Below are 20,426 nucleotides of genomic sequence, written 5' to 3' on the forward strand. Positions count from 1 at the left end.
ATCTACCTAAGTATTTTGCGCAGTCTGAAATAACTATTTATTAATAGCATGAGCCTCTGTGCACCTTTCCAGCCTTCCCTCTCTGGGTAACCAAGAGGCATTTGACTATTCTAGAAAGACAGACAAGCATTAGACTCCACATTAAGGGTGGTTCAAAGGACTGAGAACTTAGCTCCTCTTAAAGCCTAGTGCATTTTGATTCTCTGAGATATGACGTTAGCAAACTCTTTGATACTGACTTTTCTGAGAAATTGTGATTCCAGCAATCGTATGTGTTTCTTTACACAAACCTAAGAAAACTCTTCCAGGGCTTCCAAAATTACACAACGAGGTCTGGTTCGTGTGGGCACTTGAAGGGTAGAGGATGAAGGAACAAGGTTGGGAGTTCCTCATCTTTATCTATCACTTTCTGTCTCACAGAAAAGGTACATGGTTCTTTTTGCCTCATCAGGACCATCCTGCTGTTTTCTAACAGATTCAGAAAGGCTTTGCTTTTCTGTGTTCTCCTAATAAGTGCCAGGACAGCGCTGTTGACTAGAATTCCACACCATCTAACATTGAGAATGCACAATTGGCTCTGTTTCTGTCCCTATAGATATTTGTCTGTTTGGGACACTAAACCTTCTGCTCTGTCTCCAATTCTGCCTTATACTCCTCTTTTTCTGCCCTGTAAAATGGTCCATGTTCAAACCCAGAGTGTCTTAAAAGATTTCTACATAGAGTCTTCAGCTCTCTAAAAACATGTTTACTGAGCATCCTTGAGGTTTCCTGTGTTTGCTGAGAAATTTCCTTCTCCAATAATCTTTTAGCAATCCATGTGAATATGGAATTTTTCATATAAACCAGGTAGGGTCACTAACGTGTCCATGGGTTCATACTACTCAAAGGACAAAGGTTTCTCTTATTCCCAGTGGACATCTTTTCCCCAAAGACACACTAGGGCCACACTAGGCCGTTTTCCCCTAGGGCCACACTAGGACATGTTGCAGAAATCCAGTCCTCCTCCTTCTCAGTACAGTATTGTGTTGACAGGTGCAGCAGAGATGAGAAGTGGAAAGGGACTGCAAGGGTGGCAAGCATTTTGAATCCTAGAGGTCCATTGCTAATGATAGTCATAGTAATTCAATTAAAGAAGAGCTGCCAATTACAGTTCTTTCTTTGCTCTTTAAAAAATGTTTTCTTTCCTTTCAGGTGCCCTTTTTATGAGCTTGAAAAAAATTCTAATTAAGGAAATCTCTCCTGATTTGGTCCTTAGTAAACACTGTAGTCTTTCAGTCCAATAGAGGAAATAATAGGATGATGTTTCTGCTTACTTTCTTAATTTACTGTCACAATGAACTATGTTAAAAATCTTCCATGTTGAAGAGATTTTTGTTTTATCTCTTTGTACTCTTCTTCTTTCTTTCCTTCTTTTCTCCCTTCTTCCTCCATCCTTCCTTTTCTTTCTTTTCCTTTCTTCTTTCCTACTTTATTGATGGAAAATTTATTTCATACAAAACCTGGATTGCTAGTCTGGCTGATATAGAATTATAGGTTATTGTTCAAAAAACATGGAAAGATTCACTCTCTTGTAAACCTCTTCCTTTTTAAAGTAAATGGCTCAATGAATTATATCATAAATATAGTGGACACAAATGATAAATGTTAAGCTTAAAGAAAAAATTATTTTTTTAAAACTCTTTTTTAATGTTTATTTATTTTTGAATGATAGAGTCCAAGCAGCAGAGGGGAAGAGAGAGAGGGAGACACAGAATCTGAAGGAGGCTCCGGGCTCTGAGTGGTCAGCATAGAGCCCAACGCAGGGCTCGAACTCACGAACCATGAGATCATGACCTGAGCCATCATTGAAGTCGGATGCTCAACTGACTGAGCCACCTAGATACCCCCAAGCTTAAAGAAAAATTTAAAAGATAGACATACCCATGTTATTACCTAAGAGGGACCTGGGGTCACATGGATGTGTTTACTTTGTTACATTCTGAGCATCTATGATGTGTGGAACAAACTTGTGCTACATGAGGATAAGCTGAATTTGGCTCTTTGGTTGATTCCTTCATTGCCTCCAACCAGGGAAGTTGGGTAACTGGGGGTTATTAAATGGTATCTCCCAAGCTCAGAGTTGGTAATCTGAACTGTGTTGTTTCTTCTTGGCTAAGTCCTGATCTAACTTCTTCCCATAGTCCATTTTCTTTTCATCACGCTTCTGACAAGTCTTGCTCAGACTGTTGGACTGCCTTCTGGCATTGTTATGTGAAAAAAAAAATTAATAAGAAGAGTCATAAAGTGCTTTGACATTCTAAAGTGTTATAGAACTGTTTAATGATGATAGAATTACCATGGAGCTGTCTGGTTCCAATCACATCTTCAGAGGGAGTCTAGATTGAATTGACAGCTCTGGTAGGTGAAGTTTAAAATATGAACTGTCAAAAAGATCAGAAATGGGTGGTGACATTGTCAGCTTTCCTTCTATTGCCTTTGTCTGGGTTGCCTCAACCCTGTTGTAAAGTATCTCTTCTAGAGCAAGAGATATATCAAAAAAAAGTCTGTTTGTTCAAGAGTCAAATGGGATGGGCCAGTAGCTCTTCTTGTTGTGGGTTTTGTTGCATGGGCTCCAGGTGGTTTCAAAAGAGGGGCTAGAAGAAATAACTGATTTTGTATGCCCAAAGAACTCTACAGTGGTAGGTAATGAAATCCTGCCATTTTTCCCAAACATGGTCACATTCAAGTAGATGACACATATAGCACTTTAATCCCATAACTTCTCTTGTATTCTGAAGACCTTCACCTTCGCTCCCTTTCAGCAGTCCACTCTCCTGACCACACGCTGAAATTGGAAGTTACTTGAAACTTCTGTGACTTTAAACTCCACTGTTTGATACTATCATTTCCTCTGTCTATGGACCCTGATCTTCTATCATATCCTCAACTCTTCTACCATTTCTAAAAGTCCTCAGATTATTTCCTTTTGTCCAGGTCTGCCAGTTTCTTCTTGGTTCCACCTAACTTCTGTATCCATTTTAGAACACACTCAACTTACCTACCACCTTTTCTTTTTGCCACAGATGCCTTGAACCACCTCACTGCTGACCCTCCACATCATCATATCTTCTTTATATCCAGGATTCCAAGCACTGCTGCAGGGAAATTATTTAGCTGTGTAGACTGGTATCCTTATAAAGTTATGACTGGGAGCTAAATCTGTGCCCTTTGCATTTCTTGGTACATCTCTACCTTGACTATTTCAAATCTACCATTCCCTTCAGGCTTCCTATACATTTTTTTTTTTTTTCATTTTCAACAGATGACCTTGCCCCAGGTTCATCAATGAAGTAATCATGTATAACTTCCCTCAAATTATTTACCTGCCTCCATTTACAAATTTATCTGCATTCATATCCCCCTTGCCTTCTTCCATTCCATCTTAGTCAAAGTGGCTCTCATCCTGGTTATAGGTAAGCCCACTTCATATGAAGTCAACTCCATTAGTGAACCAATATGCTCTACTTATTTTCAAAATTATCTATTTAGTCATTTTCTTCAAGTGAAACAATATGTTCAAGTTGTTCCCATCTTTTCAAAAACCTCCCTCAACTTTCTTGCTCTTTCACTGGGTGAAAGCATAATCTATACTCATTATTTGTTTCCTCACTTTCTGAGCACTCATCAAGCTACAGGAGTTTAACTTCTTTATGTCCTTGTCTGCTCACGTTCCTTTCACTAAAACCAGAATGGTCTTCCAATGCCCAGTCTTGTACTCATCTTATTTTACATTTCTCTGGCATTGATGCAATCAACTGCTCTTCCCCTTTCTCTTTAAAACTCAAAGCCTCCTTCCTAACACTGCTTGCAAAAAAAAAAAAAAAAAAAAAAGTACATTTCTGTGATTATTGGATAAATATTCATCTCCCCAATTGTACTGTAACTACATAGAGGGAGAAATCATGTCTTTATTGATACACATTTTAAACCTACTGCCTAGCACACATATTAGATTTATGATTTATGTGTAATTGAATGGGTGGATGCTTTCATGGAAGATGTAGCACCATTCTTTCTCCTAGTGTTTCTCTTACTTTTCTGGGCTCTCCATTTCAATTTTATACCTAGCACACCCTTTACATGTTGGTGTTTCTCAAGGTATCATTTAGCATCTTTATTCTCATTCTTGAGAGCATGCTTATAAATCAATCTACTCTGTGTCCATATTTTCAAGTGTTCACTCTCTCCTGAGCTACAGCCTTATATAGCTGTCTTCCTATTGGATGTTTCATTTGAATTTCCATAGATACATTAACTTCATCTCCATCAAACTTGATGTCTTCATCTCCTTCTACTTTCATTCTTGTCTTATATTATAGTCCATATCATGGCTGTTGACATAATGTGCAATGCCACAGCCCAAGAGGCTGGCAATGTTGGTTCATGCACATCATCACCTCAGGAAAGACTTTTCTGAACTAGCATGTATTAAAACACTCCTTTGTACTTCCATAGATTCTTGCCTCTCCTTCTATTTTGTGATTATCACATTGTTTTCTATGTAAACTATTTTTGTTTCTCTATCCTTCTACTAAATTGAGAACAATTTGAAGGCAGAGACTACATATCCCCAATGCCTAACAAACATGGTATCCATAATATAAGAGTTTAATAAATCTACATTGAATGGATTTTGAACTCTTCATATTTGTGTGCCTATTATGAAATAATTGGACCATTTTCCCATCAAGCCTCTTAATTCTGGGAAAGAGAACCCTGCAGTTGTTTGAGGTAAAAGAAAGAATGCATACTCAGCCACTGTTGAGCTGTAGGAAGGATGTGTTGAAAATTTCAATACATTGGAGTCAAGGAGGTTTTAAATCAGAGACTCCAAGACTCATTATTTCCTGGGGCCAACAAGCTGCATTGGGTGTGCATGTAGTCCTCCACATCAATGGCCAAAGTAATGGGAAGCCCAGATGGCTTCCCTTACCATTCAGGCAGCTTTGATCTGCCTTCTCCAACAGCCAGCTGGTGTGTGCTTAGGGAATAGAGACCCGTTTTAATACTTCTCTAAGAAAATTTGCTGTGCCTAAGTGTACCTAAAAGATAACTGTAAAAAAAAAAATTGAATTATCCAAAGGTTTGTGCGTTCCTACCTTTAATCTTTCCCAATAGTGCAGACAGTTGAGAATTGACTATGATTAAAGTGACACATTGTTCTGTACAGCCACATACTCCAGATAACTAGGTGAGAGGTGTGTCCTTAAGATCTGATCACAAATTTTCAGTAAGTCATTTTTTATACAATGGTAGACTTACTTTAACATCTGCTAAGTACAATCATGAAGAAGATATCCTTAAGGGGAGGTTGCTCACATCCTTGTGAATTACTGCAAGAGCACAGAGATTGCCTATTTCCTGACAGGCTGTAGGGTCTCTGGGAAGCATTCTCCTCCGTGACAACTTCACATTCTATATTTACTCCAGAACTTACCTGTTCTAGGCCTCATGCATTCAGGAACACACTCTTCACTAATTTGGTAGGTTAACACATTGGTCGTGATCATATTGGTGGTTAACAATACAAATAACTAACATTACTGAGTGCTTAGCAAATACTCAGAGCATTGCATAAATTCACTTCATCCTACCTCAGCCCTTTCAGGCACGTCCATGCATTACTATTTCTGCTTTTTCAAATGGAGAAATTGAGATATAAAAGATTAAGTAACTTGGCTAAGGGCACTCTACTACTAAATGGCAAACTAGAACTCCAAGCCACACTGTCTGATTCCAAAGTCTGTCTTTACCCTCCAGATGTTGTGTGTACCCCACCTGTGTCCTCTGAATTCCTACTGTTAGTACCTGGGTTTCTCCACCTAAATATGGAGCCCACCCATTTACTGCTGGAGCCCACTCTGTGTCCAGGAGACAGGGCAGAAGGGCTGGGAGGTGATGTACCCCCATCCACCTCCCAGAGCAGCCATCTGCCTGTGACTGCAGCAGTTGGTGTGTGCACATTGTTGTGGTTCTTGCCTGCCTCCAGTGGGATAACTGAGGTGTGGGTTTTACACTGGCCCTCGAGTTACCAGATGGGATGAAGGTTGCCCTTCTTTCCTTGTCTCAAGACCCTGCTCCCCCACAGGTGTTTTTCTTTACCTCCTAAATAAACAAACTGTACTTATACCCTTATCTCAGCAGCTGCTTCTAAGAGAATCCAAATCAAAGCGAATGACTTGCTGTGTTAACCACTCCCAGATCCCCTGCAAGGACTTTCAATGCCCTAAATAGAGCAAAGCAGAGACTGACATGGGGACTTTGAAGCCTGTGGGAGTGTCTGGCTTCTCTGTCTATCCAGAGCCCTGGCTCTGCCTTTCCCTGCCTCTCAACATTATCTGCTTTTCTCCCTTTCTAAAAGCAGATGTCTGGTCCCTCTACAGGGCCTCCTCACCTTGCTGTGAGCACATTTGCAATAAGCCACTGTACCTCGCTCCATTGCACCTGGAAGGATAAATGGTTCTCACCTCTTGTCCCCTGGATCAAGTTATTTGGCGGCTGGTTATTGCAACAAAAATAACTACAGGTGAAAGTGGCAAATCATCCCCACTCTTCTCTGTGTGGCTCGCCTGGAAGCACAACCCACACATTTCCAAGAATGGCTCTCTCCATCCCCACAGCAGAAACCCCACTCACCTCACCTCATTTAGCATACTGACTACCTCTGGGTTTTTGGTACCGTACTAGACACTCTCTCAGGCTTGCACCTAGTATTAGAAAATAGTTATTCTCAAGGATACCTTGTTTGCCCTGAGCCCTGGGCTCCTGAGTTTTTACCAGATTCTGGAATTTCACAAGAATCTCCCTGCTCCAAGTGATTGCCTGCAGCAAACACAAGATGTGCTCCCCATTTCCCCGACACAAAGAGTCTGGGGACAAATAAAGACCAAGAAAAAAGAAAGCAGAGGCAACAGAGCAAAACTTGTTTTGATTGTACTGCTGGATTTTGTTGGACGTTTTTCTTTCACCTTAAAAAAAAGAAATGTATCCTTACTTCTTTTGAATCTGGGACTTGGGAAAAGTTCAAATATCTCTTGTCACTTTAAGCTGGAAAACAAAGACAAACACAAACAAAGGAACAAAAAAATAGAACAATCACAATATTCCCTCTCCAAAATTAATAGGTCAGTTTCTCAGTTACACTTAGTATTTAGTGTATATATAGCAATTATGTGCAAAGTGCAGTAAGAATACTGTTATAAGCAGACTGTGTCCCCTCCAAAAGCCATACATATATTGAAGCCCTAAGTACCAGTTCCTGAGAATGTGACCAAATTTGGATATAGGGCCTTTAAGGAGGTAAGTTAAAATTAGATGGTTATGGCAGGCTTCATCTAACTGACTGATGTCCTTATATAAAGAGGGAGAAACACTGGGGACACACACAGAGAAAATGTGAGGCCACAGGGGGAAGGCAGCCATCCTCAGGCCAATGAGAGAGGCTTCAGATGAGAACAAACCTGCTGACATCTTTATTTTGAGCTTTTAGGCTCCAGAACTGTGAGGGAATAAATCTTTGTTGTTTGAGTCAGTCAGTCTATGTCATTTTATCATAGCAGCCTTAACAAAATAATATAAATCCTCTAGTGTGAATCGGGGCACCTGGAATAGAACCAGAGCTGTGACCTCTAATTCACTCTTTGATCTTGAGAATATCGCTTGTCTCTCATAAGCTCAGCTTTTCTAACTGATAATGTAATTATATGATTCTCTAAACCTTGGTAAAATGACATATTTATAAAATGTGCATGAAGGTACCTACCCAGCACACAGGGTTCTCACATGCATGCTTAACACATATTGGTGATTTGTTTTCTGGGTGTCAGAAAAGGAGACAGGATCCAAATTTTTTTACAACTTAGCTGCCATGTAAGTCACAAACATTTATGAAGGCTAACTAAAATATACGACTTTTGTGTGAATGTGGTGATAAATACACCTTAAAAGATTGCAAGAAGGGATGTTGGTGTATGATGTTCTCTGGGTGGGTACCAGGGAAAGATTTTCTGAAGATGCACCCTGATCTAGACCCCATATGATAGGTAGTATTGGAGAATCGTATGGAGAGAACAGACTGTGCAATGTGTCACTGGAGTCATGTAAGCTGGTGGCAGCAAGGAGTTCTGCAGGTCAGAGTGTGCCCTTTGTTGGTGTCCCATAAGAGATGGCCTACAGGCCAGTGGGCAGTGCCATGCTCTTCTCTTTGGATTTTGGGAAAAGGGCACCCCAGAAGAGAGTCTGACTTTGGGAAGGAAGTTGTTCTTACATGGTCTATGACCTCCTTTGACTCTAAAATTCCCTAATATGACATGAAAGTTAGTAGGGGCTAGTTTGATACATGGATAGACTTTACCATTGGGTAATTGGAAGCAAATTTTTTTCTTTCTTATAGGACATGATCGGTGATGTTAAAATGTGCTCTAACAATTCATCCAACAGTGCACTGGAAGTATCTGCCAAGGGGACTAGTCTGCAATGCAGCAGAATGAAGAGCTAGGTCTTGCCTCTGGCTCTACCATTCACTAGCTATGTGACCTTTGGAATATGATGTCACTCATTTACTTCCATGCACATATTTCACTCATTGGGGAATAATTTAGTTTGTGCTTTCCATCTCACAGGCACACTGCAGAACAATGAGGAAGTGGTGGTAAATAGTTACTGATCACATGTAACCAATACCTAGTGTTCAGGACAGAGAAAGTGTTGAATGATATAGGGGTTAAAAGAAGCACAAAACTGGTCTTCAGGGATCAAGGAAGTGATATTGAGGCTTCCCAGGAAAAGTATGTGAAATGAGCCCCCTTTCCCCTACCTACTGAAAACAAAAAGGAGGGAGGGTATTTTGCCTGCCTATTTCATCAGTTTCCTAAGAGCACAAATAAGAGGAATGTATGAGAATTTTTTAGAAGCTCTAATTGCTAAATGAATATAGGGTATTATGCTTCAAAGAAAGAATTGGCAGATCTTCACAGCTGATTGGATATGGAGGAATGATAAAGCCATAAGGAAAAGCAGGCTATAGTTTTCAACCTGGAGAAGGGAAAGATGTGGGATATTTTTAAATTCTTTGAAACTAAGTGGAATGGTTTAAGAACAGACACTTGTTGGCTGAGGAGAAGGGGCAGCAATGAGAATGATGTTGACTTTTGAGGTGATCTATGACTATATGATGAATGTGTCTGAGACAGGTAGGGCTCAGCTAGAGGGGAAAAAAAAGGATTACCAATATAAAGGTGATGTCTGGGAGCTAGGTCAGTGTTCAAATAAAGAAATGCAGAAGACCTTTCCTTATCTTGATTTTAAAAAGAATGTTAGATAGAACATTGGAATTATATATCCCCCACACAAAGCCGAAGCCTGGTGTGCTGTCTGCTGGCTACTTTGCTCTGTAGTGGGTACTTCTGGCTGCAGAATGCAGGCTTGCAGGGGTGGGGGGAGGGGCGGCTGGAGGGAGACAGAGAGACCATAGCTCTGATGACTGGTTTAATGGACCCACAGATAAGGATTTGTAATCTACTAGCTGAAGAATTGTGGGTGAGAAGAAAGCAATTGATTGAGCCCTGGGGAAAGCCCACACTTGGTGGGCAGGAATTAAAAATAGTTGGGGAATGATGAATAAAACATTATGGATAGATTTCCTTAGCATGAGATAGGGTGCATGCAAGTCTGGTTTTCTGCTCCGCTCTATGACAAAGGGTGAGGGGTATTCAGTCCATTCCACACAAGACTCTTGTACAGGAAGGAAGCAGCACATAAGACAGAGCATTTGCTGGGAACGGTAGGGCTTCTAGGGAGGCCTGTGCACTGTGCACATCTAATGTTTTTGTTGGAGCCATTTCCCATTATTTAATGTTTGAATCTAATCATTTCCTTGATTTAGCAAATCAAAGATTTTTTTCCCTCAATGACAAAATACCTTCATTTTATTTTCTTCTCCATAATTAAGTAATTTCTTAATTAGTAATGTTCAATTTATCCAATCTGAAATGACACATTTTATTTTATTTTTTTATAAAAGCTTGCATACACACACACACAGCCCCCACCTGATGGTGGAGTGCTTGTCACTCCGGTGCTCTTTTGTGTCCCTGAGCTCTGCCCCCACCCCCCTCATTCTCTTTCTCACTTGGTGAGAGATTAGGCATCTCCAGCAGTTCTTCCTGAGCAGTGGGGAATCCAGCTGTGTCATCTCACACTGTGACTTCCTGGTGGCTTTAATTAGCATAAAGGAATTTCTCCTCAGAGGGGATGTCATACTGTGGCTTTGCACCTGGTGGGCAACCCTACTTTTTGGTCTTTCACACTTGGCAGGCAGGGGGTAGGGTGTCTTCTGGAGAGCTGACCCAGTGGCCTTAGTTGTGGCATTCCTCAAGTACTTCACACCTGAGGCTGGGCTGAGGTCAGGCTGCAGGGAGCTTGCATGGAGTATGCCCCCTTTCTATTTTTGCAGGCTTTCTCCCTTTGCTTGATTAAGCACAGCATCAGATGTCACTTCCCTCATGTCAACCTGCTGTAGGCTCCAGGAAATGGTAGGGGTCCAAGCAAAGGCTGGTCTGATTGGACTGAACACCATATTTAAGTGCTATGTCCTGTGTCAGGCTGTCTTGTCTGCCACCAAGGTTAACAATTCCTGACAGATAACCTTCTCCACCAAACAGCTCAGTCAACCAGCGAGCACCTGAGTGCTTGTTAGGTGTCAGCTCTGTGAAAAATTCACAGGGAATGCAGAGAGAGCACTGAGGAAGGAATTATTTGGTGCAAGTTCTCAGGATCCCCCTCTGTACATGTGTGAGTCCAGTCCTCCAAGATAACTTTACCTGAGACCCAGGCTGGATGCAAGGAGGGAAGCTCTCCCCAGCCTGTGTCTACTGCTCTTCCCTGACCACAGGCAACCTGTTACTTTCTCTCTCCCCAGCTACTCTCAAGCCTGGTAGCAAGGGAGATAATGATTCAGTGCTCCAATGAGGCACAATTAATGTTAAAGTAATAGAACAATAATGCCTGCCTGTGATAGGGACTTTGAAATCTCCAGATGAAAGGCCCACAGAAGTACAGAAGTATAGCTATTATTAGCATTTATGTAGCACATTTCATCTTCAAAGCACTTTGCAAATATTAACTAATGAACACAGAATACTGTCTTTTTTCTCCCCTCCATGAGCCTCTGATGAGTTTCCACTTAAATGGAAACACTACTCCATGACATAGAGGCCGAGGAAACTCCTCTCAGTGGCCATCTTCAGTCTGTTTAGGGACAGTCCATGGAAAGGAGATGCAAGCCTGCTGTTTCCCTATGGATGTCTAGGAAATCAGAGCACCAGCTCAGACCAGTGCTGTCCAATAGAAGTATAACGTGAGCCACACATGTGATTCCAATTTTCTAGGGCTAGTCTTTAAAAAAGTAAATAGGTGAAATTGGCCTTAGTAAGTTAGCTTACATGACTTATCCATGATATTATAATTTTAGCAACATAAATTTATTGAGATATTTTATGCTTTTTTTGTACCGTCTTTGAAATAAGCATATATTTCATACTGAGAGCACATCTCAGTTTGCACTAACCACATTTCTCATGCCTAATTGCCACATATGGACAGTGGCTACTGTATAGGATAGCACAGATCTAGACCCTTTTTGAGAAGGAAAGCCCAGAATGCCTGGTGGTTTCATCCAGGGCTATAACTCAAATGGCAGAGTGGGACTGTGGTCAAGTGTGGGCCATAGTTGAACAAACCTAAAATCCCATCCTGATTCAGAAACCAACTAGCTGTGTGACACTGGACTTATTTAACACATTTGAAGTTCCCCATGTAGAACTATGAGTACTACTACATCCATTGTCACAGTTTGTATGAGGATTAGATGAGATTTTTGTAAAACATTTCGTACTTAGCATGTAATGACAATGCAATGAAAAGTAAATATTGACATCTGATCAGAGTAAGCTCCTATTTCAGGACCTTGACTATATCTCATTCTCCACTAGCATCAAATGCATCCTAGTTCTGTCTCTGCATTTGGTTGGGTTTTGGCAATGGGGTGGATAGATGCAGTCTCTCAGCCTCAACCCACAGTGGTCTGTGTTCTCCACATGAATATACACTCACAGCTTTGTATGGCCAGGACAAGGACCCCTTGTAGGGTCACATGACTTGAAAAGAGGAAAGCTAAAAGGGGGCTGGAATCTGAAAGTTATTTCTGCAAGTGTCTTGGAGTCTCCAATTACTTTCTGCTGTCTACTTAACAAGAAACAATAGCCCTTCCATAACTCTCGCCCACCTTTAACCTGACCTTGCCCCTCCCATGATGCAGGCACTTCAATCCCTCTATCTAGAAAAGTTCTTCCAACTCAACCCACAGATCTTGTGTTAACTTTAATCCCAGCACTTGTAGCATATCATTGCATTTACTTCTTCAGGGCAGAGTTGGCATGTACTAACTTCTCAATAAATGCTTACTGAATCTTTGCTAAGTTACAGGGAGGGTTGTTAGTGGTATGGGACACACCTGCCAGGGGCATGCAGGCCAGGCCTCCACACCCCCTCTGTGCATATTGTGGGTGCTCTGTGCTGTCTCAACCTGAAGCTCAGTGTTATTTACACAAACATTTCCTCCTGTTTAAATAATTTTAAAATAAGAAACAGCAATGGAATTATAACTTGTCCTGTTTTAAAATGTATCACTTCTAGAGACATCTTTTCAGCAAGAAGCTTTCATATTCTAAAGCATTTCTTATGGCTTCTCAGCTCAGGAAGTGGAACTCTTGCTCACAATCCTAGATATTCTAACACAGAATGTGCCCTAGCTCAAGCCCTCCCACTTACAAAGGAGGAGACCAGTGCTCAGCTACTTCCAGTCTGAGCTGGTAACTGATCCTAGACCTAGACCACCCACTGGTCATAGCTCTCTGACTAGATAAATCCAAAATGACCATAGCATCCAGTTGTCGACAAGGAAGTTCTCTGGTCCCTAATGGGTGTCTCTCTTTGTTTAGGACCACAAGGAGTAATCCAATGGGGGCTGTTGAGCCTCGGTTCATTTTCATAACAGGATGATCTCTCCCAGCACTACAAGCAGCTGCGCGCAGTGTGCTCTGACGTTTGTTGCATCTTGTAAAGCAGCTTGGGTGCTGGTGCTGACATAAGCATTGCTGCTCTGCCCTCCTGTCTGAGTTGAATATGTTTGATTCTTTCCTACTTGCTTTTTCCTTCCCCTCTTTTCTCTTCATTTTCCTTTCTTGCATTTTATTTCCCTACCTTTGTTCTCATTTCCCTCCCCCCATGTAAATGTCTGGTGCTAGGGTTACAGAATAATCAACTACCTGTCAGGAAAGGGAGTGGGAAAAATAGGAATTGATTTTCATGAGATAAACTGGCCCAAGTTGGACTTGTACCAAGGGTTCCTTGCCTCCAGGAATTTCCTCTGTTGGGCTCTTCAGAGCAAAACACAAAAGCACAAGACACAACTGACCAATTGTACAGAACTATTTGTAGGGAAAGATAGTGTGGTCGGGTGGGGAAAGGAATTCTTTGTAAACCACCCCCCCCCACCCCAGGTGGCCAGCCAAAGCTACTGAGCCCCTGAAGCATGAAATTTGATTACTCTTATCTTGGTGCACAGCTCCTGATAACTGCTGTCAGTCATTCAATTACCCAGCAACCTCAACAAATGTCTGCAACAGAAGGTAACACAGCATTAGAGTAGAACACTCCACCTTCCTCAGGTGGTACCTCTGAAATGGCAGCAGACCATGGGCAACATGGAAATGGCTTGGCCAGGGACGACTCAGGGCTTTGATTGTTACTCCTAGGCGCTTCCATCAAATGAATGCTTTCTTCTGCTTTGAAGATTTTGTTGACTCCCTCCTCAGATCAGATACATAACAATGGCTTGAAGAGATTCCAAGGTGATTAAGGAGTTTGGAGAATAAAAAGCTCCAAAGAAAGGCTAAAGAACTAGCATTATTTAATGTGGAGGAGAGAGGCTGAGGGTGATTTACTATCTTCAAACGTGCAGAAAGGCCCACAAGTTGGGAGATGATCAGCCACTCTGAACTATATCCGAAGAGGAATTGGGTCCCCATGGAGTGCAGGATACAAATGCTGGTCTGGACAGTTGGGAGACCTTTTCCCAATCGTGTCCCTTCCATTAGAAGTTCTCTGTGTGACTTTGGATATATCCCTTAGCTTTCTGGGCTTCATGCTAGATGGCCTGCTTTATTTCCTGAATTTTTTATGATTCTATGAGTCATTAGGTTAAAATAGTGGGTAGCCTGAAAAATAGCAAGTTTTCAATGGCTGATAGAATACTGCCCAGAAGCAAAAGAACCTGCTAAATAATCCTTCAACTTTTTAAAGGCAGTTTCCAAAGATTTTTGTTAGTTATTTAAAAATGGAAATTGAGGTGTTTTTGAGGGAATTGAGGAACTGGACTCTTTCAAAGAAGAACTGGGTCTGAGGAACAACATCAGCTTCCACTAAGACAGACAAAATCCCAGCAATTCTGATCTCTGTCCCTATAACAGTATCCCCATTGTCTTGGAGCCCGAGATGGTCTAGTTGGGAACTTTGTCCCTCTCCAGGTTAATGCTAGTGGCATTTCAGTTGTGCAACCATTTCAATTATCTAGCACATGACAGGAACTGGAGAGCAGGAGAGAACAGCTGTCCTGGTTGTTCTGAGTGTTGTTTAACATGAGCCAGCCAATGGTTCAGGCAGGTGACATGCCCTGGGCAATCTGGGTTTTATCAGAAGAGGAGGAAAGACTTTTCCTTTACCCTTTCAAGTTCTATAATTAGGACCTATGACTTGAGTTGACAAGATACAGTTTCATTGGAGAAAAGCATATAAATTTTACTTGATGTTAATATTTTTTTCTTAATTTTTTTTAACATTTTATTTTATTTTTTGAGAGACTAAGATAGAGGGCAAGCAGGGAAGGGGCAGAGAGAGAGGGAGACAGAGAATCCAAAGCAGGCTCCAGGCTCCAAGCTGTCAGCTCAGAGCCCAATGCAGGGCCCAAACCCACAAATGCAAGATTATGACCTGACCTGAAGTCAGATGCTCAACCAACTGAGCCACCCAGGTGCCCCTTGATGTTAATAGTTTTTACATGACACTGGGGGTCTTCATAGAAAGAAGAGGTTAGACCCAGGGGCTTATCTACACTTTAATAAAGAGCAATATGTTGTGGACACTAGGCAAGACATAGTAAAAAGGTGCTTGGGTGAGGGACAGTAAAATTTGGATAGTGACTAGAAAATACATGAAGGAAACTAGTGAAAAATCAGTGTTATTTTAGTACATCTGTTTGTACAGATCCATTTTGGTGCTCCCAGTCCTTGGTGAGAAGAATGTTCTTCTCTTCCTAGTACAGGGAAATTTTCTAATGGGAAATTTCATGTCCTGCGTTTAGGTAGAAAAGGGTGGGGGGCAGAGACCCCTCTGTGCACCTGCTGTTTCTCAAGTGCCTTCAGCCCAAAATAATCAATGTGACAATGCGGTATATTTTGGGGGAGCACATTCTGAACCCCCTCACATCCTTTCTACAAAGGCTAGTGCAGCAGCTGGGAAATGCAGCTGCATCCTCACCCTCCATGACCCTCTCTCCAGTCCAAAAGGAAGTGCAACACCTATTTTGGCCCATAATTTATTTGGATATATTTCCACAAAAGTTGCTGTTGTTCTTTGTAAAAGAATCTATCTGCTACACAGTCCAATGTGGGATGGCCCCATCAGGCCACCAGGCTAAGAAGAGCCCCAAAGAATGGCCCAAGCTCCCAGGTGCCATGACAGTGGAAGCAGGTGTTATTTAGCAGAAGTCAACAATACCCCTGACACAATCCCAACTACAAAGGCAGTATATCCTAATTAACTGCAAATGTCTTGCTCATAAACCTGTCAGCACTGGGCTCTAATGTCTGTACTTTTAATGATGCATTTGATTAGTAGGTAGTTTTATTCACTCGGTGGCAGTCAGACCTGTTTGGTGAAGGTATCTTTCCCCTGCTCTTTCTCCACCTTTCTTCTCCTGTTCAAAACATTTATAAAATTGTGATGCCCAAAACTATCTGATAAGTAAATAAATAAATCCACAAAGCAATGTCACAATGACTGCTCAACACCAGCCTGTGTGTGCGTGTGTGTGTGTGTGTGTGTGTGTGTGTGTTGTTGTTGTTGTAATGGGGTATAGTGAAGTGTGATTTTTCTCATTTCTCATAAGGGCCCACACCTGAAATCTCTTCTTTTCCAATCTAATATTCTTTTCACTCCAAGTCCAAATAATTAACAAGGCTTCACAGAGCATCATAGTTTTCACATTGATTCCATGTTCTTTTATTTCATTTACCTCTAGCAATATACCCATGAGATAGTTGTGCCTCTGACGTTGGAAAAGAAATTCAGAGATGATATCATCTGTCTTGGGGACCCAGTCAGTAAGTCAGGAATTCAAAACCAATCCCAGTTTAAATTCCAGGCTTTCTCTACTACACCACACATCTTTCCAAAGAATAGTTTTATCTCTTTTCATTGAAAAGGAAACATGAGGCTGACCTGTACTGGTAATTGTTGCTAGAGGACACCCAGGGAGAGGTGTGGCTGGGTCCAGTCAAGATTATGCACCTCCTAGATCCCATTTCTTGCTGTGGAAGCATAAGGTCATGTTTAAGGTAACTAAAAATACAGATTTTGGAGTACATCCAGAAGCCCACATGAACTGTGCTCCGCCTCTCTCCCTACCCTGCCTCGTCCCCCCTGTTCTTCCTGAGGGTGCATGGTCTCTTCCATACAGGATCTGGGCCTCTTGCATCTCTGGATTCCATTCCCATCTCCTTGCATGGTTTCTTCTCCTTGCATGGTTTTTACGTGTATCAGCTCCCTTACTCTACATATAATGTAGACACCGTATTATCCCCTGAAGGAAACTATGTTCCCAAGGTCATCTCACCCAAGGTTACAGAGAGGGTGAGTGGAGGGGCTACCAGCATGACTCCATTGACTGTCTCCATTGCTGCTTGTGTGAATAAGCATATTGCTAGCAGGTATCTGATGTGCTTTACACTGAGTTAAGTGCTATGAGAGGCACCACAGGAAAAATAAGAGATGATACATAATTTTTAACTTGGGATCCCAGAAGAAGAGCACTTCTCTAAATTACCATTTAACATCTGTATGTCAAGGCACACACACTCTCACCTAGGAATCTCCAAACACCACGGCCTGAGTATGGAGTGTTCTGTGCTTCTAACTCTTTTACCTTGTTTTGTAATTGAAGGTCATAAAGGTTAAGTGGCTTTGATTTGTGTGTTGGTTGGTGGTTGGTGGCAGTGCAGGGATTCTATACCAGGTTTTGGGGCCCAAGGGCCAATCCTCTCTCCACTTTACTATACCTCCTGTCTGTATTCATCAAGGGGCAAAACAGAAGAGTCTGCTGTGCCCATCTCCTCTGAGCTTAATTTTTATTCTGAAATGTTTCAAGCCTAGCTACTCTTTAGGTGGTTGATTATATTTCTATGAAATCTCCATTTGAAGGAAAATTGTATCATGTGTTAGAACAGCGAATAGAAGAACTCATGACCTTGCATTGCTTTGTATTATGTCGCCTTCCCCGATATTCTCTTGTGCAGCTAGCAGGGAGTTTGACACATTGAGTCAGACAGCCCCTTATTATTAAATCTGTTTGCAAATGTGTGGAAAGTGCCCTGCACACCCACCCTCGTTATGAGTGGTGGCAGGTCATGGATATGAATCATAGGCTCCTAGAAGCACTTGCCTTCTCCCTTTCCTTAAATCAGATTGTCAACATTTCAAAAACAGTAATGGTAATAATGTCGGGCCATCTGAGCCATTGAGCTGCATCCTGCAACATGGGGCACATCACTCTGAAGAAGTGGACCACTAGGTGAAAAAGGTTCATCTTTCAGTGAAATAGGTTCTACCTCACCCCGATTGCGCTAAGATGGCGGCATTGTGTGTGTGTGTATACCATCTACTTCTATGATGACCTTGATTGTATGGAATTAATTAACTGAGTTATGATTACCAAACATTCTAGAAATGTGAAATGCTGGATAAGACCTTGTTAAAATAATAATCTCATAAACTAAGCAGGCTTGAGTGCGGTGGGTGCCCAGGGGAAAGCCCCCCTGGGAAAGCTTTCGCTCCAGTTCTGGTTCAAAGCCTGTGTTCTGTTCCTTAGGTCAGCATCCCTCCCTCCAAGTCTACAGGAGTAGACCCAGGGGCTTATCTACCACTTTAAGATAAGTACAAAGTATAGCAGCTGCTGGCTCTCCAGTGCCTTGCTCTGACCAATGGCCAGAGTGGAATGTGAACGCCTTTCCACAATCTACATCTCAGGCAGGGCTGCCGCTTCACATTCATCTGACTGCCACGCGATTCCCCCCACTCTTAGCCACCACTGCACTACATCAAGATGAGACTTTTCGTTTCCACTTAATTTGGAAAGTAGTGTTTCCATACTTCTGCTAAAATTCATTCAGTTCTTCATTCATTCAGCAAATCTCCAGACAGCTGACTGTGTGCTTAGCAATATGCAGAATTGCATGTCAGATGCATTGGGGCACGTTTTTCTAATCCTATGAATTGATCATTTTTTCCCACTCTGGATAAAAATCAGCAAGGCAACTTATGAAATATCTAATATAATCAAGACACGGGCTGAGGCAGTCATGTAAGAATACATGCATATAGTAGGGCTTCTTAGGTGAGGAAATTATATATTCACACATACATGCCATGAAACTGACAAGGCAATGTACGTTAACTGTACTCTGTAAAGGACTCTGGGGATTTATTAAAAGGATTGAGAGTCCTAGATGGGTTGTTCTGGGAAGGCTTCATGGAAGAGGTGAGAACAAGGTAGAGCCTTGAGAGGTGCTAAAATCTTATATTCAAGATCTCCCAGGCTTTGTCCTCCAATAATGAAATAAATTTTAAGTGAGTGCTGAGCATCCTGTCCTTGCCCCAGGCAACCTGATAACTGCAACTTTAACAAAAGAAAAGCAATTTAAACAGGCTTGGCTTCCTGGAGTGTCCTTTGCAGTCACTTTAATGCCCTGGACCTGCTTCTGCTCTGGCCTCCTCCAAGTCCAGCCCCTAGGTGAAGCCTCTTCCTAGTTTCTAGATTTTTTTTTTCTCATAAGGAGAAATCTGGAGATGAAGTACAAAAACTTACTGAGAATTATGGGGTGCCATTGGGACACTTTGGTTTTAAATTGAGACCTCAGCACATAAAAAGTCTGCTGCAAACACAGAGGTTTGGCTTCAGAAATTAAAGGCTGTCACTTTAAACTGATTTCCTCTTCCTGGGTCTGCTCTCCTGGCCCCAGCCTAAGGCAGAGGAGAAGGGATACTTTAAAGTGACAGGTTTAAACAGCCTCCGTGTGTGTGGTGCAATCATTTTTCACGTGTAGCCTCCTGGGCTCCTGCTGAGGGGCGCTGCAGGATCCAATCTCCCTCTATAAATTCCTGGGAAACCCCATGCTGCCTGGAAGCAAGAACTGGCAGAAGGGGCTGCCTGAGGCAGAGTAAGGGAGCAAGAAGGCTTGAAGAAAAAGAGTCTCTGGAGGGCACTGCACCCTCAGGCCTCCATGCACACTTTGGCTGGCACTGCTGAGCACCAATGGGCACCTCACAGTTGGCCCATCAGAGGTGAGGAGTAGATTCTGTGAATGCCTTTGAAAATTATGTCTGAGAGTCTATTTCCAGGAGGTATAGTAGAAAGAGAATAGAAATTAGAAGCAGAAAGCTTGGTATCTAGCCCTATTTTGTCCAGTATTTGTGCCGTATTGACCTTCACCAAGTTCTACTTTTCCAAATCTCACACTCCAGATGCCCCTCGGGGCCTGTTTCAGCTTGTACACTGGAGGTGATGACACCTGCCACGCTCACCTCCCATGTTCCTCCAGTTCCTGGAAGGAACCCCTGAGCCCTGGATCTGAAAGAGTTTTGTACAGTGCAGTTTGGTACAAGGAAATGGCCTTTATTGCGTTGCCACAGTGACACCTGTAGAATTGGACGCCAGTGGCAGAGGTGTGCACCTAACTCGCTGTTCTCACAGCATAGTAGTGAAAGCCAGTCTCCTCTTAGCACTTACTCAGAACCATTACTGTAAATAATGAATGGGATACTCCCACCTCAAAGGCAAAGGTCTCCTAATAAAGATGAGATCCTCAGCTAAGAAGTGAAATAATCCCAGCCCCAGCGCTCCAGGCAGAGTCCCCAGGATTCTGGCCTTGGCCATTGCCCTCTGGGCATGAATGGACACTGGGCATATTGCCCTCTGGGTCAGAACCTGACCCAGCTTCCCTTTGCAGATGGCCATAAGGCCCTGCTCCCGACCTCAGGAAGTCTTAGATGCAGAG

This window comes from Panthera uncia, chromosome D1 (genome assembly GCF_023721935.1).
Source record: "Panthera uncia isolate 11264 chromosome D1, Puncia_PCG_1.0, whole genome shotgun sequence".
In the NCBI taxonomy this organism is placed as follows: domain Eukaryota; kingdom Metazoa; phylum Chordata; class Mammalia; order Carnivora; family Felidae; genus Panthera; species Panthera uncia.